The sequence below is a fragment of the Sminthopsis crassicaudata genome, chromosome 1 (assembly GCF_048593235.1).
Source record: "Sminthopsis crassicaudata isolate SCR6 chromosome 1, ASM4859323v1, whole genome shotgun sequence".
Classification (NCBI taxonomy): domain Eukaryota; kingdom Metazoa; phylum Chordata; class Mammalia; order Dasyuromorphia; family Dasyuridae; genus Sminthopsis; species Sminthopsis crassicaudata.
The window spans coordinates 22,821,929-22,843,499 of NC_133617.1; the positions used below are offsets into that span (position 1 = coordinate 22,821,929).

Consider the following 21,571-nt stretch of genomic DNA (forward strand, 5'->3'; position numbering starts at 1 on the left):
TTGATGAAGTCTAGGAGAGCATTAGGATTTTTTTGGTGGGGAGGCAAGGAAGGTGGCTATGCTGTGTCAATAAATATCATGAACCCATCTGCAGGACTAGACAAATAATTTTGTTGTACAGAGTGTTCTTATTGTAACAGTGTGTTTGTTTACCTGCAGTACAAACAAATCTATAAATGTTAAGAAGATATTAGAGTCCGTTCAGGTCCTGTAACTATGTGTGCATATTCAATTAAATGAATTGGGTTACGCTCAACAAACATACATGATGTTGGATGTGTAATTTTATCTATTTAAAAATGAAAGCAAACCCATCCAGAATAGATTTTAAGGTAATTGATGAAGTTAGTTATATATGTCAAATGTCAAAGAGTCTTTGAGGTAGGGTTTCATTTGAAAATAAATGTATATTTGTCACCTAGAACTCTGCATTACAAAAATACTAGTTTACTCCTAGAGAATGGTAATGTCACTGTTTTGATTATGTCCTAAATTGCAATTCATCTTTGCCTGCCTTTGATGTGTTACTCTTACCTTGTCCTCTCATGGATTTGCCAAAAGAGGGTCATCCCAAATCCCCCCACTCTGGAGGTCTTTCTTGTGTTCTCTTGGCACTGGGAACATATCACCAAAGCATGTTGAGCTGCCCATCTCACATCCAACCTGTCTCTTTCTTAATCCTACATGTCTTTGATATATGTATCTTATTCCCTAGTTTTCCAGTGTAATTCCTTGTTAGTAAGGTATTTTATTTGCTCACACCTCTCTAATGCTCCTTGGGTGACCTTGAGCTCCAATTCTTGAGTAATGGTAGTATCAGATGACTCTCAACCGCATAGCATCAACAGAAGAAGATTCACATTGAAAAGATGGACCAACTTATTACATGTCACACCAATCAAACTCTCAAAGCATAACTTTATGGAACTAAAAAATAGTAACCAAATATATCTTGAGGAAAGCATGGTCTAGAATCTAAAGGCAAATAATCAAAAAGGCTAGGGAGGAAGGGAGCCACACAGTGCCAGATTTCGATCTGTTTCAAAGAAATAATTACTAAAAATATGTGGTACTTGTTAAAAGAGAAAAGTTGGCCAAGAAAATGCATTAGGTCTATAAGATACAGAAACAAATGAACATAAGAGCATTATATTCAATGAACTCAGAGACTCCCACTTACTGGAATAATGACGCTTTGACAAAAACTATTGGAAAAACTGGAAAGTAATCTGGCAGAAATTCTATTTAGACCAGTGGCTCATGCTATATGTCACAATAAGCTCCAAGTGTAATACACGACCTAGTTTTTTAAAAGGTCACATCACAAACATATTAGAAGAGCAGGAAAGGAGGTGACTTTTTAGAATTGGGATAAAGAAAAAATTCTTGACCAATAGAGGAGAAGTACCAAAGGTGCAAAATGAAATAAGCACTTTCAGATGGGGCCAGTGGAGGAAACTATTTTCCTTGATTGCACTCATTGTTACAAGTCATCAACAAAGAGTAATCACAGTGAGATTTTATATTCTCCAATATTTGAGTCAATTATGCAAGGGTAGAATTCTGGTGTAGGAGGCCTGGTAAAAGCCTGCTTATTCCTTTCTAATGACCTTATCCAGTGTTCCCTCAATGTGTGTATAAACTATTCTAATAACTATTTTTAAAGATGAGAAAGTATGTGTGTAGCTCTGTGGTTATAGGTGTTTCTTTCATCACTTTTTTGGTGATGATAAAATCTTGAGATTTTTTTTCTTTCATACCTTTTCTATCTTTTTTCTCTTTCAGATAATTTATGAATATCTCCCCCAGTGGCCTCAAAGTTGTGAGATCTCTAGCTTAGCCCTCATCACTAAACAATTGATGTAATCCAACTTTTCTTTTTCCCTTTGTTTTTTTATCAAAATCATTTCTGCTTTCTCAAGAAGTATATCTAAGTCCATGTCAGAGTTAAAAAAATTGGTAGTCCCATTGAGTTTGATAGAAAATGAGATTATATATGTGTGTATATATATATATATATATATCCTAAAAAGATTTCATATATACCTACAGCAAACAAATACAACAAATAGTATTTCCTCCAATTAGATCATTAAATATCCTCAAAATGATTTTGCCGAGTCAGATTTCTAACCATGCTTTTTTTAAACTTGTGTTTTCCCCTACTGCTCTGTTTTGCAAGGTGATACTACTCATAATCTTCTGTTTTCTCTGTAAGATTTTATTGAAAGGTTTTATAGAGGAGTTTAGACACAATCACTTTTGCTCTTGGTTGCCATATTTCTTCACTTGGCAAGTAAGTCAAGTGTTGGCTGATAAAGGCATTCTTTTAGTCTCCTTGTTATAATAATTGATTTATGTCAAACTTTTATGTGAAATTATTCTAATTGGTGTCAATCATTCCCTCCATCCATTTTCCAGTATCAAGTTTTGTTTGTTTGTTTGTTTTTTAATAGATCAGGTTGGTTTGGTTTAATTGTGCACAATGTTTTTCCTTATTTTTACTCATCCTACTAATTTTGTATTGGTTTTGATCTTTGCTTTGGTAAACCCAGTGGTCTGATCTGTACACAGATAGATTCAGCTACTAGTGAATGGTTTCCATTGTTAAAATTCAGTTAATTTCATTTTAGTTATTGTTTTTGGTATTCTGCACTTCCTAATCCTTTTCTCAAAGAATGCATTCATGATATGTAGGTAGGAGACTTGGGTATATCTTAAAAATCTTTGTCTCTCCAATTCCTTATTTCTAAGTCACATTTTTTTTTGTTTCCTTATTTTTTGGACATTTTAAACTAGATATCCTTTAAGCATCTCAAATTCAGCATGTCTAAAATGGAATTCGCATTTTCCCTCTAAACCCACTGGCCAACAGAATTCTCTTATTTCCTTTGATGTTACCTTCTTGCCACCTCACCCAGATTTGAAACTTTGTCAGTATCTTTCTTTCAAATCCCATATAATAGCTGCTGCTGATGGTGATAATGGTGATAGCTAATATCTTTAAAGTTCTCAAAACATCACAATAACCTCAGAACAACCCTGTGAAAAGTAGATGCTATTCTTATCCCCATTTAAAATCAATTGTGAAGCCTTATCAGTTTCCATTTCCCTCACACCCATCACCTTCTCTAAAGTTCCCTATAAATAGTAAAAAGTAAGTGTCTTGTGGGCAGAAACTATTTCATTTTGTCCAGTGCCTGGCCCTTAGTTAGTACTTGGTTATTAAGTTGAAGAGACTCCATTCTTAGAATAAAGTCTCTGGCTTCCTTCAAACACTGTTCAGGTATATGATCATTCCATTTATTAACACAATGTTAATGTATTTTTTCCATTTATGGTCATGTTGGCTCCCCTCCAATAGAATGGAACTCCTTAAAGTCAGGCGCACTTTTAAAAAATATATTCTTGTATTCCCTAGTGCCTAGCTTGATTCCTTACATATAGAGAGTGTTTAATAAATGCTTATTGAAAATTCAAAATAATCAAATTTGTGTCCCCAAAGAAGCTATAAGAAAATTGACTTTATTTCCTTTTTTTCCAAAGGTGAGGAGATATAGTTTCAAACGTGCTTGATATGTCAAGTAGTTTTACTGAACTGCTTTCTTTTCTCTCTTTTTAAAAAATTATTTCTTACAAAAATATGTCTCTCAGTGAAAAAGAGAGGAAACCAAGGGATACATTTGAAAATTAAATATAATAAAAATGTCAATAACATTAATTTTTAAGTTGAAGTCTTGATAGTATAATCATAGGGTCAAGGGACATGCCAGTTAGGGCAATGGACAGAATGTTGGAAGATCTGAGCTCAGATCCAACCTCAGATACTTAATAGTTATGTGGCCCTGGACAAGTCACTTAACCTCGGTCTGCCTCAGATTCTTCTTCTGTAAAATGGGAATAATAATAGCATCTACTTTCCTGTGCTGTTATGAGAATAAAATCAGACAATATTTGCAAAACATTTTGGAAACTTTAAATATGTAAATGCTAGCTTTCATTATTATTATTATTGTCATCATCACTCTGAGGCTTGATAAGCTTCATTCTTCATATTGCACATTCCCTGGGTTATTTATATTTATTCCTCCCCAAAATGAACAGAGGAACTCTAGCAAATTTTTTTCATTTGTTAAACCAGATTCTGTGAGCTTATTTTACAATATACAATTCAGCCTTGACCCCTCCTGCTTTTCTTTTGAGGAGAGACTTGTGATGCTGGAAATTGTGGATTGGCAAGTGGTAGGTAACATCAAACACTAGTAGCGAGGCCAGGACTTTTGGCCATTTGTATAGCTTGAATCTCTCCCCTCTTCCCCTTCTGTGCAAAGAATGAGTCTTCTAATCTATGGATCAGATCATAGAATGAGATTTTAAGCAGAAAGGGATCTGAGAGGCCATCAACTTCCTCATTCTGTAATTCAGGAAATTAGAGCACAAAGAAGTTAATAAGGATCAACCAACTAGTAGATAGATAGAGGAGGATTAGAATTTCTGAATCCAAATCCAGTATCCTCTCTACCTACTAAGAAAGCATTTTGAAATAATTTCTACATCTCTCAAAGTCAAAGAAAACTACAAGGACAGAGATTATTTGGGAAAAGATGCTTCTGATAAACATTTATTAAATATCAGTTACTGTGTGCCAGATACTGTATTAGGCAATGGCCATATAAAGAAAGGAAGCATCATCTCAGTTGCTAATAGCTTTACTTGCTATCCCTTCCTTTTCCACAGACCATTTCAACATTTGGGTTCTAATTCTTGGGAGTTTAGGGAGCAGGATACAATTTCTCAAATATGGATCCTTGCTGGAGAGGTAGTATTGTGCTATGGAAAGGATACTTTTGTGGAATCAAATACTGCCTCTGATGCTTATTCAATATATTGGGTGGAAGGAAAGAAGGAGGGATGGATGGAAGGAAGGAGGGAGGGAAGGAAGGAAGGAAGGAAGGAAGGAAGGAAGGAAGGAAGGAAGGAAGGAAAGTAGGAAGGAAGGAAGGAAGGAAGGAAAGTAGGAAGGAAGGAAGGAAGGAAGGAAGGATAGATGGATGGATGGATGGAAGGAGGGAGGGAGGGATTGATGGAAGAAAGGATGGATGAATGGGTAATTTAAAAAAAACACTTATTAAGTGCTTATTATATGCCAGGCCCTGTGCTAAGAACTCAAATAAAAATAGAAGTAAAAAGACAACTTCTGCTTTCAAGAAACTTATACTCTAGAGAGGGAATGTAATGCATAAAAAGGAGTTGAAAAATGTGAAGAGAAAGAATGTATTCACCTAGGGACAAGGTGGTGAAGAAGACTTGGGAGTTATTTGGTCTGGGGTCAAACTGAGCATGGCTGACTTAGGTGCTTCCTCAAATTGAGGTTCTGAGGAGGGATTTGTCATTTGGAGGAGGAGATTGTAGGAGTGGAGCACTGTTGTCATGAGAGCTCCTCTGGATAAAGTCCATAGTGTGGCGAGACACTTCACCTCCCTGGACCTCAGTTTCCTTTTTTGTAAAATGAGGCGATTGGATTAGATGATCCCTAATGTCTTCTCCAGCATTAGATCTATGACCCTAAGATACTTTAATTTCCTTGGGCCTCAGTTTCTTTTTCTGTAAAATGAAGAAGTTGGACAAGATGGCTTTCAAGGGCCCCTTCCTACGTCAGCTCTATGATACTAGCTTACTTCACTCTCCTGAACCTCAGTTTCCTTATGTATAAAATGAGGTTGGCTCCTAAGGAGCTTCAAATTTTTGATGTTGTCACTGTAACCTCCCTGAGCCTCAATCTTCTTAATTCAGAAAGAAGTGATTGGCTCAGATGGCCTCTGAAAGCTCTTCTAGCCCCAAATCTAGGATCCAGTGATTCTTCCAAGAGTAAGAAATAAACCTTGGAAGTGTTTGCAATCAATAGAGGGCCCTAGAATTTGATGTTTTCTTAATTTATTTACTTTATTATTAAGTTTTATCCCTCTTTTCTCTCCTTCCCACTTTGTAACTAATGCAGTTGTTTGTGGTATAATACCACTTAATATTTTTTAAAGCACCCCAGAAAGAAGGCAGGTGTAGCTGGAATAAATAGGGCAGAGGGCACAAAATGTGGAACTGACTAAATGCTGAAAAAAACCGCAATACTTGAAGGAACGTTGCATTTGGCTTATTACCAACAGCCCAAGGAGGGGGAAAAAGAGGAAGGGAGGTCACCAAGAGAAGAGAGAGATGTACACCACATTGAGGAAAGAATGAGATCATGAGCACATGAAACTGATGACAAGCAGGAGCTCCACCAGCAGAACTCAGAAGGAAGAGGTAAGGGAATGTTATAAAAATAAAATGAAAACTGCAGTCTACCTAAATGAACTTGACCTTGTTCAACTTTTTATTTATGAAATGCAATCTTTAGAACTTTTTTTCTCCTTCATTTTAAACTCAGAACAACTTTAGGGTCATGGGCGTTTCTTCACTTTCCTATGCTTATTCTTCCCGAGTTATGATCTCGATTTAGAACTGGAAAGGACCTCAGAGACCATGTAGTGGAAGCCTCTAGTTTTACAGATGAGGAGACTGAAGCCCTTTGGGGTGAAGGGACTTATTCAAGGTAACATAGTATTTCACACTTCCTTCCTCAGACTTCAATGGAAAGCATATTGAAAATGCAGATTTAATCCTATGTAGTGTCTCCTCTGGGCTCCAAACCCCCTCTGGAATTGGCTCTGGCTTTCCTGAAAATAATTCCTTCTTTCAGAGTTCAAGGGATTACTCTGGGGGGGAGGGTGTTGTGGTATCCAAATCCATATTGCTCAGATCCATCAGTCTGATGTATTTATTCCTGTTATTGATAAACCAGTTGATATCAATTCACTTTTACCCAAAAAAAAAAAAAAATCACTGAGCAGGTAGAGCAAGGACAGAAGTTCAAAATAGTATCCCAAAATGGGTGTTCTCTTCTATAAAGAAGTATACTCATAAAGTGCCCCATCCCACCTGAGGGAGGGAGAATGAGAGAAATAGTGAAGAGAGAGAGAGAGAGAGAGAGAGAGAGAGAGAGAGAGAGAGAGAGAGAGAGAGAGAGAGAGAGAGAGAGAGAGAGAGAGAGAGAGGGAGGGAGAGATAGAGAGGAGACAGAGAGAATGGGAGAGATAGAGAGGAGACTGAGAGAGAATGGGAGAGAGAGAGAGAGAAAGAGAGAGAGAGAGGAGGGAGAGGGAGAGAGAGAGGGAGAGATAGAGAGGAGAATGGGAGAGATAGAGAGGAGATTGAGAGAAAATGAGAGATAGAGAGGAGACTGAGAGAGAGAGGAGACAGAGAGAATGGGAGAGACAGACGAGGGAGGGAATAGGAGAGGGAGAAAAGACAGAGAAATAGAAATAGAAAAGAGGGGGGCAGACAGAGAAGGAAGAGAGAGGGGGAGAGTATCGAGTCAGAGGCCTTGGGGAGAGTGCTTAGGAAGGGATACCTTGGGACTCCTAGCCTAGCCCTAGGACTTCTTTTCTCCCCTCAAGGAGTGCTCATCAAGTTCGCTTCTGGGTACAGCATGTCCAATGGATAGATAAAGTACTCCCTTGCTCAGCTGAGCTAACTCCTTACAAGTAGGGAGTTTGAATGTCCCTTTCCTATTGGGCTGGATCAAATACCTCTCTCCTCACAGCTAGCTCCTTCCTCATCCTGCTACTGCTGCTATTGTGTCCAGTGATGATTACTACTAACCCCGATTCCTAAAAGGACCTCTGCTGACTCTTCTGATTTTCAGAACTCTCACGGTCATAACTTACACATGACTTAACATCCCAGGATCCTCATTTTTCTAATAGTTGAAATGAATAAACCCAAAAGAAACAGGCACCATGAACTCAGGTATACCTTGTGACAAGATGGGAAGATAAGAGAGCCATAGCTGTTGCTCCACTTCCCTCCAAAGAAGCTCACTCAAAAGCAGTCAGGGAAGAGAGGAAGAGATGATTCACTTGGACCTTTCACATGCACCTCATTCCATCTTCTCAGCCAATCAGAAGACTCTTCATCACCCCAGTACAATCCCATTAGTCACTGGTGGCTGACAGCTGGCTCCCCAAAGCTCCGTATGTTGGATTAAAAACAAGCAGGGAGGCACAGCCCTCATTCTCAAAGTATACAGCTTTCATTGTCCAGTCCCTCCTTTTATTAATATTGCTCAGTTCTAGCTCAAATACTAAAACCTTCTTTTTAAAAATACTTGGTCCATTTTTAGATCCTTTAAAAAAAATACTCTCAAATGGTACCAGTAGAACCCTGTGTGGTGGGGAGGGGCATCCCTATCCCGTTCTGAGCATGTTAGGAGAAAGCCTTTCCTACCTCATACTTGATTATTACAACAGTCCTATATGGATATTCTCTTCAAAAATGCCCATCTGTCCTTGCTCCATCCAGTCAGATCCTCATTCATTTCCTCCCACAATTTTGATACAGAGGGTACAGATGGGAAGTCTACCTGATGTCCTGGAGCCCGTGTTATATTGACAGTATGGGAACACCAATGGAGCATGTTGGCCTTCCATTGGTTAGCCCTCACCCATTCTTTTTCTTAGACCAGTGGGGGATCACTAATCTAACCCCATCATTTTTCAAGTTTAAAAAAAATGAAGCAGGCTGAAAAAACCGTGACATGCTCAGTTGGCAGAATCAAAGTTTCACTTGAAAATTGTAGGCATTTAACATCACACTTGGAACCATTTCATCAAATGCCATGTTCACAGCATTTTCTAGTAGACAAAGTCATCTATGGTATAGATTCTCAAGAATGAGAGTCCCAAAGTGAAAGGCTGACTTGCACAAAGGTCATTCGTACCCTTAGACCAGGTCCTTGGTCATCCCCCTACTTGATTTGCATCCATTCATCAGGGCATCATTGCAAGGTTAAGGGGATGACCAGAGAAGAAGGTAAGAGATCTTCCATCTGTCCCTCAGTTGAACAGTGCTTAGGATACAGCTGAGCAGCTTGAAGCTTTCAACAGGGACTTGTGGGAATAAATTTGTACCATAACTCTGACTTTTTTATTTACAATTATGTCAGCACAATGATAAACACTTAAATTTTTTTTTCAAAATAACATTTGGTGACTTAAACGGAAAATAAATAGAGCTCTGCTGAAGCCATTACACAAATCTGTGGGAAACTCTTTGGTGCTCTCATGCTTATAAAAAGCACTTAAGCACACATTGGGTGTTTTACTTTTCTTTCCTTTAGTGAGTTAAGTATGGATAGATTTACTTCTTTTACTCAATATTCTCATCTCTGGACATTATTAAAAAGTTGAAGCTTTTATGTAAATCTCTTAAATGGGGTCTAATAAATCCCCTGAGGGAAGCTGGGGGTGGGGGAGAGAGTTAGCACAGTAACATCATTCAAAGTATATTAATGATACCTCTTGTCTTTAAGACATTTTAATGGTGTGATTCCTGACTTTTTCTTCATGCTGATTTATTTGGTTTAATTATTTCTAACAATTTAGAATTGGGTTCACATTGCCAATTGTGAACCCTGGATTTGGAAAAGGTCGGGGGACAAAGTGTGACTGATGTATCGTGATTTGGGAGGGGCACCGAGAGACTATTGTTGTTTGGAAAAGGCTAGCAAAATTATCCATCGATGTTTATAATTTATTTCAAATCATGAAACTTCTATATTCTTTTGTTTGTTCTAGCCAAATAGATTTTTTTAATGGTTTGGGATTTGTGAAGCCAAAGTACTAAATAAAATGTTTCTGAGGAAATTACATTATTTTAGTTAATCTAGGAATGGTTGGCTTTGACTCAAAGCTAGCAATACCTTAGAAGGATTTTAGTTTGATAAATATCAATTGAAGAAGGGACCAACGTTTTAAGTTATTATAAGTATTTTTGTGATTCTGTTTTATATATTTATGGATTTATGCTTTGGCCCATTTTATTCTTCCTACCTAAAATGCCTTTTCCATTCTTTTTTCCCCTGGCTTTTACCATCTTTTAAGACCTAATTCCAAGCTAATCTTAATGGCCATCTCAATCATCTCTGGTTTTTTTGTTTTTGTTTTTCCTGAGGCTGGGGTTAAGTGACTTGCCCAGGGTCACACAGCCAGGAAGTGTTAAATGTCTGAGACTAGATTTGAACTCAGGTCCTCCTGAATTCAGAGCTGGTGCTCTATCCACTGCGCCACCTAGCTGCCCCTGATCTCTGTTTTGTACCCAAACGTAAGATCAGTTTTTATAAATGTGCCATGCAAAGTGAAAATATATATATATATGTAGCATACATCTGTCCTTGTGATTCTCATTGAGCTGTCACCAAAGGTCTAATTTTACTAGAATTCTCTTAGATCTTCAATTTCTTTATTTGTTCTTCTATTTGATTTATCTAACTCTGATTTAAACTCTCCAACAATTATTGTTTTATTTTCTAGCTCTGTCTGTAGTGCCATTACCTTTTCTTTTAAGTATTTAAGTGCTGTGCCCATATGGTAGACAAATATCTGATCTCTGTCTTCTCTGAACTTCTACAGCACTTGATTATATTCCTCATTTAGCCTGTGGAATAGAGTGCTGTTTTATTACTGGCTAATTTTCACTGATACTTGCCTTATTGCCAAAATAAAACATAATCCTTTTGAGCCATAGATCTCTGTCTTCTGGTTCTTCTTGGAATTCTCAACAGTGGTATCAGTCAACTAAGTTTAGATTGATTCTTATCATATCTTCATTCAGAATAATGTTGAGTGGTATTTGAGAAGGAATATGACAGAGACCAAAGCAAAAATATTAAGCTTTTATTACTGGAGCAAATAATAGTAATTCAGAAGGCTGGTTTTTTGTTGTTGTTGTTGTTGTTCTTTGTTTGTTTTTGTTTTTGTTTTTTTTTTGTTGTTTTGTTTTTGTTTTTGTTTTTTTTTTTTTACCAATTCTAGGTGATAAAAATGAAAAACTAAGGGATACATAGATAAACTCACTGTAAGTTCTGCAAGAAAGGGCAAGTTCCAGAAGAATTCATGAAGGAAAAAATAAAAAATAACAATTAGCAAATACTTTAATTCAGGAGTCCATTAGCAGAAGGATTGTATTGTCTCTAGAAGAGATAAAAACAATGAGAAGTGATGAGGACCAATAAGGAAAGTGAGATCTGGTTAAATCAAGAGAAATTTCATGTAGCTGCAAGTTATACATTTGGTGATACTATGAGACAGATTGGAAGAAAGGAGATAACTGTGTGAGAATATACAAGTCTGGAGAAAGAGAGATTTAGAAGTCATTATTTAGTGGTAGTTGAAAGCATGAGATCTTAAATGGTCACCCAGATGTTCAGGCATTAATTAATCATCAGCTAATTAGGAAATTCAAAGTCAGTGTTATGAAATATCAACTATTAGCAAAAGTAAGACAAGGAAACCAAATTAAAAATGGTAGGACACAAGGAAAGGAATCGGGCAACCAAAATAAGGAAGCTTTCAAAAGAGAAAGGAGTTTTGCTTCTAATGTTTATTTTAATTCCTCACTTTCATAATATACTCTTTGGTGCCGCATCTTTTTTATTTTCCAACTTCAAAACGGCCCACGAGAAACTTTGAAAAATATTTGTCTTATCACATTCTTTCTAGGAGAGTATAATTTCTTAATCCACTGAGGTGTTTGGATCAGAAGATTTAGAATTAAGTTCTTAGCCCCATTTCATTTAATATAGTGAGAATTTTTTTAATGATCCTGTGATTTCATCACTGATGAGGATCCATGTTGAAGAACTTAACTCTACCAATGCTGTATTTCCTCTGCAATGTAGAATCTTGTAGAGTTGTTTGGATCTCTTGGAGATGAAGTGACTTGCCTCATGCTGCAAACCAGTCTATCAGAAGTGGATCATGACCTCAGTTTTTCCTGATTCTGAGGCCGATTCTGTGACATCCATTGCGCTACACTGCCTCTCTTTGTGAGGATCAGTACTTTACAAATTCTAAATACTTCAGTGAAGTTCTGGTTTCAATAAAATGAGCGGTCCCTGCCCACAGCAAACTGGCAGAGATGCAAGAAGATGGATGTTGGATCAATGTTGGACGGGCAATGGAAAGACCCCCACGTGACTATACTGTTGGTAGAGCAATGATTGAATCAAACTGTTCTTGAAAGCAATTTAGAACTAGCCATCTTTCAACTAGAATTAATTGAGCACCTCCTGCCTAGATTGTGCTGGTAATGGAATTATATTATTTAAAAGGAGGAATAAATTATTTATATCCTTTGATTTAGAGATTTATCTACTAGATATATAGATGAAAGATGGAAAGAAAAGTCTTTTATGTAGCCTCACTTTTTGTAATATCAAAGAATGAAAACAAAATAGATTACCATTGATGAGGGGGTGGATAAGGCAAATGTGGTACATACATGGAATGGAATATTATAAGAAATGATGAAAATAAGGAATTTAGAGAAGCATAGGAAGACTTATACGAACTGATACAGAGTGAAGTATGCAAAACCAGGAAAACACACACACACACACACAATGACAACAATATAAATAGGAATTTTTTAAAAAAAGAATTAAATGTTGTTTAGTTTTCCTTTATTCCCAATAGTATTTTATTTTTCCAATTGCATGTAAAAATAGTTTTCAGCATTCATTTTTATAAGATTTCAAGGTCCAGATTTTTTATCCCTTCTTCCCTTAACCTCCCCTCTCCTCAAGACAGCAATCTGTATAGATTATACATATACAATCATTTTAAATATATTTCCATGTTTGTCATGAAAAAAAATTGTCAAGAAAGAAATATCAGAACAAAAAGGGGGGAAATTACTAGAAAGAAAAAGCAAATAACAATAACAACAAAAAGGTGACAGTAGAATGCTTCAATCTGTACTCAATCTCCATAGTTCTCCCTCTGAATATAGAATAGCATTTTTCATCACTTATAATGATTAAACTAACTCTCTATGAATAAATGAGAAAATGCAATTTTTTTTCTTTACAACAATGGGAGGCTGTGAGTGTGGAACATTCAATACACAGAATCAGTTGATACACTAATTAATTTTGGTGACCTTTTTCTTGTTCCTGCCTCTTTATTTTTTATTACAAAGAATATCTGGCTGAGTAATCAGATGGGGAAGGATATATTCAGAAATAAGTGTAGTACTTCCTCTTGGCTTATTTTCCCAATTCCCATTCCATTAAGTAAACTGAATTTCCAGAAGGCAATTGACTTTGTCTTAACATCCATGTCCACTTGTAAATTCCATTTAAGAGTTCCACTCATTGTTCTTCCTTGAGATGATCCTTCCTTAAGATCTCTTGACATTATGGGGATACCACCGATAAACTCTTAAGTGTTACATAAATGTCAGCCCTTAATATGGCTGGTAATTAATTCTAAAGAATGCATATTACTTGAGTGCTATGCAATTTTAGCTTTGTGGGACTGCTAGAATAAAATTCATTTTTAGGAAAACTTTCCCTTTAGATTGTTAAGATGTTGTATTAATCCTCCTGCTCTCTGACCTCAGAAATCTTTTTTCCCAAAGTACGGGATGCATGTGATACTTTGCATGGTTGCTCTCTCCCAAAATATCACAGGCTCTTCAATGGAGTAGCCCTTGTTCCCAAGGGTCATGATGTTTCTATTTCAGCAACTGGTTCATCCTTGTTGGTCAGAGTTGGGTCCGGAATCTCAATTCTCAGAGGATCATCACTATGTTAACCATGAGATAATTAATTTTTTTAGCCACAGAAAATCTTTGCCCTGGTCTATTGCAGCTGCCTTTGAGACTTGAAGTTTTTCATTAAAAAAAAAGTAGGCTGGACAGTAAGGACAATAGGCCATTGGCCATAGGCCATTAACTCACACAAAGGAGAGCTTGAGACCAAAATAAGTCTTCTTCTGATCATCGGGCCAATCTAGGACACTTAAAAGAGGGGAAGGAAGGATAGAGGGGCAAACAAGGACAGAGTGGAGGTTGGCAATGACATAACCAAGCACTGAAACCTTAAATGTGATAGTGTTTGCTCAGTAGGCCCTCTAGGGAAGAAAGATGCTGGAGATTCTCTAGAAGGGCAGGTACGAACTGGAGGTTTCCAGCAAAGAATATTCTCAAAGTAAAGAATTGGAGAAAAATCAGGAGGGTCAAGGGATGCCAGTCAGAATGTGTCTAGAATAGAGCAATCCATTGCATGTAAGCCTTGTGTGTCTCAGCGAGGGCCTACAAACAGTTTTCAGACTACCACATACTCAGAAAGTAACTTATATGCCATAGAGAAATTATAGTTTTTGTCTTGATAAAGGAAATATTAATGTCAATTAAAAAAACTATATATCCTTGAAGTATTAAAGTACTGTTGATTAATTGAACCACACTAACCAATATGTAGAATCTTTATTTTTTATTACAAAGAATATCTGGCTTAGTAATCAGATGGGGAAGGATATATTCAGAAATTAGTGTAGTGCTTCCTCTTGGCTTACTTTCCCAATTCCCATTCCATTAAGTAAACTGAATTTCCAGAAGGGTCTGCCAAGGTTTCATGGGATGAAATGCAAAGGTTTTCAAGTGTTAAAGGTCTAATTATTCAAAACATCACGTTCCCTGAATTTCCTGCTCTGAAGTCTCATCAAAGTGCAAGACTCAAAAACCATACCTATAGTGTTCATTTCCCATAATTCCTACCAGGTTTATAGGAGGCCATAGTGAAGACTATAGGACATCTAAGGAGTAATCTAAAGGATAAATTTATAACTAAAGAAAGTAGAACGTTAGGTTTTGTTTTTTCCAAACACATCCCCTGCAATATATTAAAGATTTCGATGCAATACTTTAATACTTCAATTCTTAATGACTCCCTGAGTCATCATCATTGTGACCATTTCTTCTAATATACTTTGCAGCCTTTCTATGAATCTTCTCTTCTGCCTCTTTGATACTGTTCAAGGGTACAGTTTTCTGAGCTTCAGTTAACATCCATAAAAAGAGTATAATGCAAGGCTACAAGGCTCAAACCAACTTAGAAGTTACTTAATTCATTTACATTTGTAATCATATCATCTAGAGTTCTAGATTCAGATTTTTTTCTATGATTATTAATTGTAAAATTTTCAAAATCTCTCGGTCTACAACACCCAAAAAGTCCAATTCCATTCATTAATTCTTATTTATTTTACAAATTGGAGAAATCTCCTTCCACTGTAGTAGTTTCTTCTTTCTATAGATAGATGAACAGACAGGAAGAAAGAAAAAGAAAGGAAGGAAGGAAGGAAGGAAGGAAGGAAGGAAGGAAGGAAGAAAGAAAGAAAGAAAGAAAGAAAGAAAGAAAGAAAGAAAGAAAGAAAGAAAGAAAGAAAGAAAGAAAGAAAGAAAGAAAGAAAGAAAGAAAGAAAGAAAGAAAGAGAAAGAAAGGAAGAAAAGATGGTAGATATAGATACTTATATAATTCCTTAATCTCCTATGATTAAATATTATTTACTGAATGTAAAATATATTAACAGTGAAATAAATGATCAAAGACAGATACTTATTTACAATATTTTAACTGTAAGAAAGCTGGAAGCCAGAGCTGACTCAAACCCTCCACCACAGGAGACTTCACTTCTGAGAACACAATCTTAGAACATTTAGTTCATTCGGGATGTGAAATAAAATCTCTTCTCAGGAATCCTATGCATCTTCTCCACAAGATGAAAATCAATAAAGAAGATGCCACCAGGTTTTTTCTTTTCATCTACTCCAGCTTCTGTCTAGTCATGGTAGAAAAGCAGTCTCTTCAGGTTTTTTTTTAACCCGAACTGGACAGTATTTCCAGCATTTTTACACCATTCCATTTGTCTTTTAAAGAGACTTGTAATAGTCTATAGTTTCTATGGGAGAGCTTAGTGAAAAGTCAGGGATTAAAAGGAGGCTGGACCTCTAGTTCTTCCTCCTTTAAACTATGATACCATGAGCCTATAATAGGTGGTGCAGTGGGTAGAACACCAGTTCTGTAATAGAGTCATCTTCTGAGTTCAAATCGGGCCTCAGACACTTACTAGCTACATGACCTTGTATAAGTTACTTAAACCTTTTGCCTCAGTTTCCTCATCTGTCAAAGAAGCTGGAAAAAAATGGCAAATGACTCCAGTATCTTTGTCAAGAAAACCCCAAGTGCGTCACTGAGAGTTAGACACAACTGAGATGACTGAACAGTATGAACTTAAAAAATGGTTTTTAGAGTTGCTAGGACCAAAACAATCTTCCTTCTTCTGGTAACTTGGCAATCATGAGCCTCGCCAAGCTTATCTATTCTCAGATAACAGACACAGAATCTGTGGCTGAGCCCTGTACTTCGGATTGGTCAGAATTACCAGAGCTTGTGAGACATCAGCATCTCTAATAGAGAGAACACTTTATATTACGCTTCAAACTCTGCCGGCAAGGGTTAGCAAGGATTCAAAGCCAAGAGCTCTATGAAGAGGGGAGGTTGACTATTTTACAGAGAATCTTTTCACAGTTTACGTATTACTGAGCTTATTCTTCTCTTCTTTAACAGACTTTTAAAAATTCATAATTAACTCATTTAAATTTCATATGGGTTAACAGCTGCAAATACTTAATGAAATCCACAGCAAAACCCATATCTTGTTTAGGAATTTGCCATGTTTTGAACTATGTGAATTTGGAGGAAAGCTGCTAGTTTTCAGTTTCCTTTTTTTTTTTTTTTTTTTTTTTTAATTTGCTGAGGCAATTGGGGTTAAGTGACTTGCCCAGGGTCACACAGCCAGGAAGTGTTAAGTGTCTGAAACCAGATTTGAACTCAGGTCCTCCTGACTTCAGGGCTGGTGCTCTATCCACTGCACCACCTAGCTGCCCCTCAGTTTCCTTTTATAGACATTCTTGCATTCATTGAAAAGGCATTTGATGTCACTCAAAATGATGCGACAGTGTTGGGAATAATGGTGGAGTAGTAATTGGAGCAGCACAATAATGATTGGAATAATGGTGGATTAGTGATTGGAAAAGTGTAATAATGATTGGAATAATAGTGTTGGAAATTTATGGCAACATTCAGATGAAGAAAAACAATTTTTTTTCTAGAACTACAATAAATTGAGACCTTACGATCGTCATTTATCTTCTATGAAATCATTGTTACCCTTAATCAATGCTTTACCGACACTGGCAGTTCAGATTTCTACCCCAAAAGAGAATTCATCATGTTCCCTACTTGGAAAAAGCGGTAACCATGAGATTATAAGATCAGAGACTCAGAGCTAGAGGGATTTCATTTTAAAGATAGCAAATCCGAGGCCCAGGGAGGTTAATGACTTGCCCAGTGTTATCCAAGTAGCAGAGTTCACAGGTGGGATTTGAATCCAGGTTCCCTAGTTCCAGAAGCAGGTCTCTTTCTATGGTAACCATGAAACTCCAAAAACAGATGGGTAGGTAGTTACAGATTTGTATGTCTCATAGGACATCATTTCTCTTTGTCCTTTAATCTCTCAAGATCTCAGTTCCTGAAGTGAGACTATTGGTCTACCTTCTTCCTCAGGGCTTTGAACCCCAACCTTATCCTGAAGGGGATAGAGGCTGGAAAAATAGACTTACTACACTAGAAGTTTATAGATACAGAAAAACTGTACAGGGAGAAGGAAGGGGAAAGGAGTCGTTCTTGGCTTAGGCATCTATCCTCTCTTGTTGGTCATCTGGTGTAGAACAGCTTCTCAGCCTCAAAAATGTTGAATGCTTTCCAGCTATTAAGTAGTTATCCCAAGATGCAACTTCCTTTTTTATCTTCAAAAGAAGGAAGGATATATTTGTTTTGAATCTGACTTCTCTGCTCCTCCGAAGACTTTTACAAGTGAAGATTTGGACCCTTATGCAAACTCATTCTCCCTATCTACTAATTATTTGTAATTCTGAGCAAATCTCTGATGGTTAGGGGATCTTCTACACACTTTTCTTTTAAGAGCAGCTTAGTGGTAAGCCTGGAATCAAAAAGACTTTAGTTCAACTCTGGCCTTAGGCGAATATTACAGTTGTATGACCTTGGACGAGTCACTCAGATTGCCTCAATATCCTCATCTGCAAAATGGGGGTAATAATAGCATCTACCTCTTAATTATTGTGAGTATCAAGTAAAATGATAATTCTAAAGCACTTAGCACAATGCTAAGCACATAGTAAGCACTTAATAATGTTAGCTATGTTTATTATTGTTATTATTAATTTCAATATTCAATTCAATCATTCAAATAGAGGTGTGGGAGATCTCTACCTATTAAATATTATCTTGATCATTCCAACTATTTCATTTATTCTACTTTTTCAATTGTGCAATCTGGGCTAAGTCAACTTTTTTTTTGCTGAGGCAATTGGGGTTAAGTGACTTGCCCAGGGTCACACAGCTAGGAAGTGTTCAGTGTCCAAGGTCATATTTGAACTCAGGTCCTCTTGATTTCAGGACCGGTACTCTGTCACTTAATTTTTTAGTGTTCTTGGCAATTCTCTGAGACTCTAAGTTACCTAAAGCATGAAGTAGTACAGAGATAGCACGAATAGGAAGACAGGAAGGTATGTGAGAGATGTGTGGAAACCTGCATTGGTAGAGAGAGTTTCCTCTTCAGGAAGCCCCGCATCTCCAGGAAGCCCCACAGCTCCAATCTCTCTCCCTGACCTTTATCTACTCTTTATTTTTAGTTAAGGAGAGCAGCATGATCAGTTGCTAAAGTTAAAAAATGAAGGTTTAATTTAAATTTTGGCTCTGACGCTTACCAGCTACGTGATACTGGACAAGTTACATTCTCCCTGGAGGTCAAGTACTTCGCTAAGTCACAGGCAGGTCACTGCTAGTTGCTAGAAGGAATTTCCATACAAGGAGTTCCCCACCCTGATGTAATCAAAGATTGGTTGGGCATAGAGCCACTAAACTATTTCAGAGACAACATCCAAATGACCGATTTTTGAAAATTCAGTTTTTATTGTTGTTCAGTTACATCCAACTCTTCATGACCCTATTGAGGGTTTTCTTGGCAAAGATTCTAGAGTGGTTTGCCCTTTCCTTCTCCAATTCATTTTACAGATGAGGAAATTGAGACAGACGGGTTAAGTGACTTGTCCAGGGTCATGCAGCTGTAAATGTCTGGGGCTGGATTTGAACTCATGAGCATGTTCCTTCTTGATTCCAAGCCCAGCACTCTAACCCAGTACAAAGATACACACAAATGAAATAGCTTTTGCCCTCGGGGAATTTATATTTAATTGGGGGAAGAGAGAGGGAACAGAACAAAACATGAATAGAAGTAAGTAAATACAAAATAAGAGAGAAGAGTCTAGAGGAAGATTATTGATAATAGTGGGAGGCAGGCTCACAAAAGGTCTTCTAGAGGGAATGGCCTCTGTGCTTTGAAGGGCATTCTAGGAGATAAAGGGAATGAAAGAAAGTATCTGAGGCATGAGGGACCTCAATGCAAAGACACAGAAGGGAAGGCATAGCTTATGGGAAACATGTCAGTTGACAGAAATATGCATTGTATGTAGACGAATAATATGAAATAAGGCCGGAAAGGTTGGTGGGAGCCAACTTGTAGAGGGAGAACTTTGAGTGCCAGGTTGAGAAAGACTTGTGTTTTTTATTCCAGGTGCAATAGGGACCCAGTGAAGATTTTGGGTAAGGCTGGTCAACAAGATCAGATTATGGGTTTTAAGTACATCAGTGTTTTAGGCAGTATTGCACACTGATGGGAAAGAGGAGAGAATAAAAGTGGAAATCAATTTAGGATAACTGAGACCTGAACTAAGCATGGCGTTATTAGAAAGACAAGAAATGATGTGAGAGATGTGTGCTACCATGGAAAGTACACTAGCTCTGCAGTGAGGAGTCGTGGGATCAAGTCCCACCTCTGATTCTTGCTACTTGTGTGATCTTAGCAAGGCACTCAGAACTCCCCCACCCTAATTTCCTTATCTGTAAAATAAGAGAATTAGACTAGATGGTTTCTGAGATCTCTTCCAGCTCTAGATTTGGGAACCCATCATCCTCTGGTGACAAGATGTGGGGGAGGTAACCGTAAGAAGACCTGGCCATTCATTACATATAAAAATTGGAGTAAATTTCTTGACTTTATCTTCCTTTGTCCTAGAGAATTCATTTTATGATCACAAAATCCTAAATTTGCTAAGGAATGATATTTTGACATTAATCATTAATTTTGAATCCAATATTTAGACAAGTTTTTTTATTTTTGTTTTCTGAAGTGAAGCTTTTTCTCTTTTGAGTACTTAACGATATATACTTTGCATCTAAAAGGGAAGAAAGAAAAGAAATTATGGTACTACTTTATATTGGACTGTTTTTACCTTTAAACGGTGGTAATGTCATTTAGGATTAGGGAAGGGGGAGAGAGACAAGGACATATCTGTGTTACAGTATGGAAAATAATGTATTGTAAAATTATACTCCCAATTTTAGTCAACGTAATAATAATAATGATTAATATAATACTTTAAAGTTTACATATTTACAACTGTTATTTGTTTTCTGTAGCATGGAAAATCTATATATTAGTTAAGAACAATGTGTGAATTTTCTACTTCCTACTTTTCTGCTTTCAAAATAATTTAGGATTATCCCAAAAAATCTCATTTCACTTTTAAAAGCTACCTTATTTGCAAAGGGAATTTAATATTTCTGATTTACGTTGACCTGTGAGTTTATTCAAATTGTCTTGGCCTTTTGTGCCACTGAGACTCATAAAAGAGGTAATCACAAAGGCATTCAAGGCAGCCTGCAACCGAAGGACATTGCTTCAACATGTGCCATGTCCGCCCTTCTGAATGCTTGCCACAATTGCCAGTGGCAAGGCAAAATTGAAAATGAATAAGAGTGTCAACTTTAGAAATAGAGCAAGAAGTCCCAGGCTTCATGGTGGGCATGAAGGGTAGAGGTATCCATGGAAGTAAGGACAATGATACCCCCTAAAGCAGGGGTTCTCAAACTACGGCCGGTGGGCCAGATGCCGCCTGCTAAGGACGTTTATGTGGCCTGCTGGGTTATGACAAATGGGCTGAGGGGTAGAAACCGAGTGTGAGCTTTTGTTTTTACTACAGTCTGGCCTCCAACAGTCTGAGGGACAGCAAACTGGCCCCCTAGTTAAAAAGTTTGAGGACCACTACCCTAAAGCATGGAAAGGATTCTAACTCCTAACTGGACTCCCATCTCAATGGGCTCTCCATGCTTATATCTCCTTCCCCTAGGATGTTTGAAAAGAAAAGCAAGACAAATTGGAATGAAATTCTTTGGAGAGAAACCTACCATTATTCATTTACTCCCGATGAAGCAATTCAGAAAGATTAAATGGATGATAATGAATTCCAGAGTCCTAGATGGAATTCTTTCTAACTTTTTAGATGAACAGTTTCTACGATGTTTTCACTCACTGATTAATTCCCAAGACCATTTAATTATGTCCGGTATTGTAATTAATATTATACGTCGTCCCTATTATAAATCACCTTGTTACTAGAAGCCAATTTTAATTTATTGCAACTTAAACCCAGCACTTAGTTTCTAAGCGAAAATAAATCTCCATTGTCACTGTCCAATTCTGCATTATCA

General features: G+C 37.1%; 1 protein-coding gene across 6 annotated transcripts in view; it reads left to right on the top strand.

The window, feature by feature from the left end:
• TAOK3 (TAO kinase 3) overlaps positions 1-21,571 on the top strand; it is a 233,799-nt gene that overhangs the window by 62,158 nt on the left and 150,070 nt on the right. For 3 of the 6 annotated variants that reach the window (XM_074296628.1, XM_074296646.1, XM_074296636.1), the window contains exon 2: positions 6,162-6,300. The exons of the other annotated variants lie outside the window; for them this stretch is intronic. The gene's annotated coding sequence lies outside the window, so the exon portion shown is untranslated. The remainder of the gene's footprint in view (positions 1-6,161; positions 6,301-21,571) is intronic. 6 annotated transcript variants of the gene reach the window in all.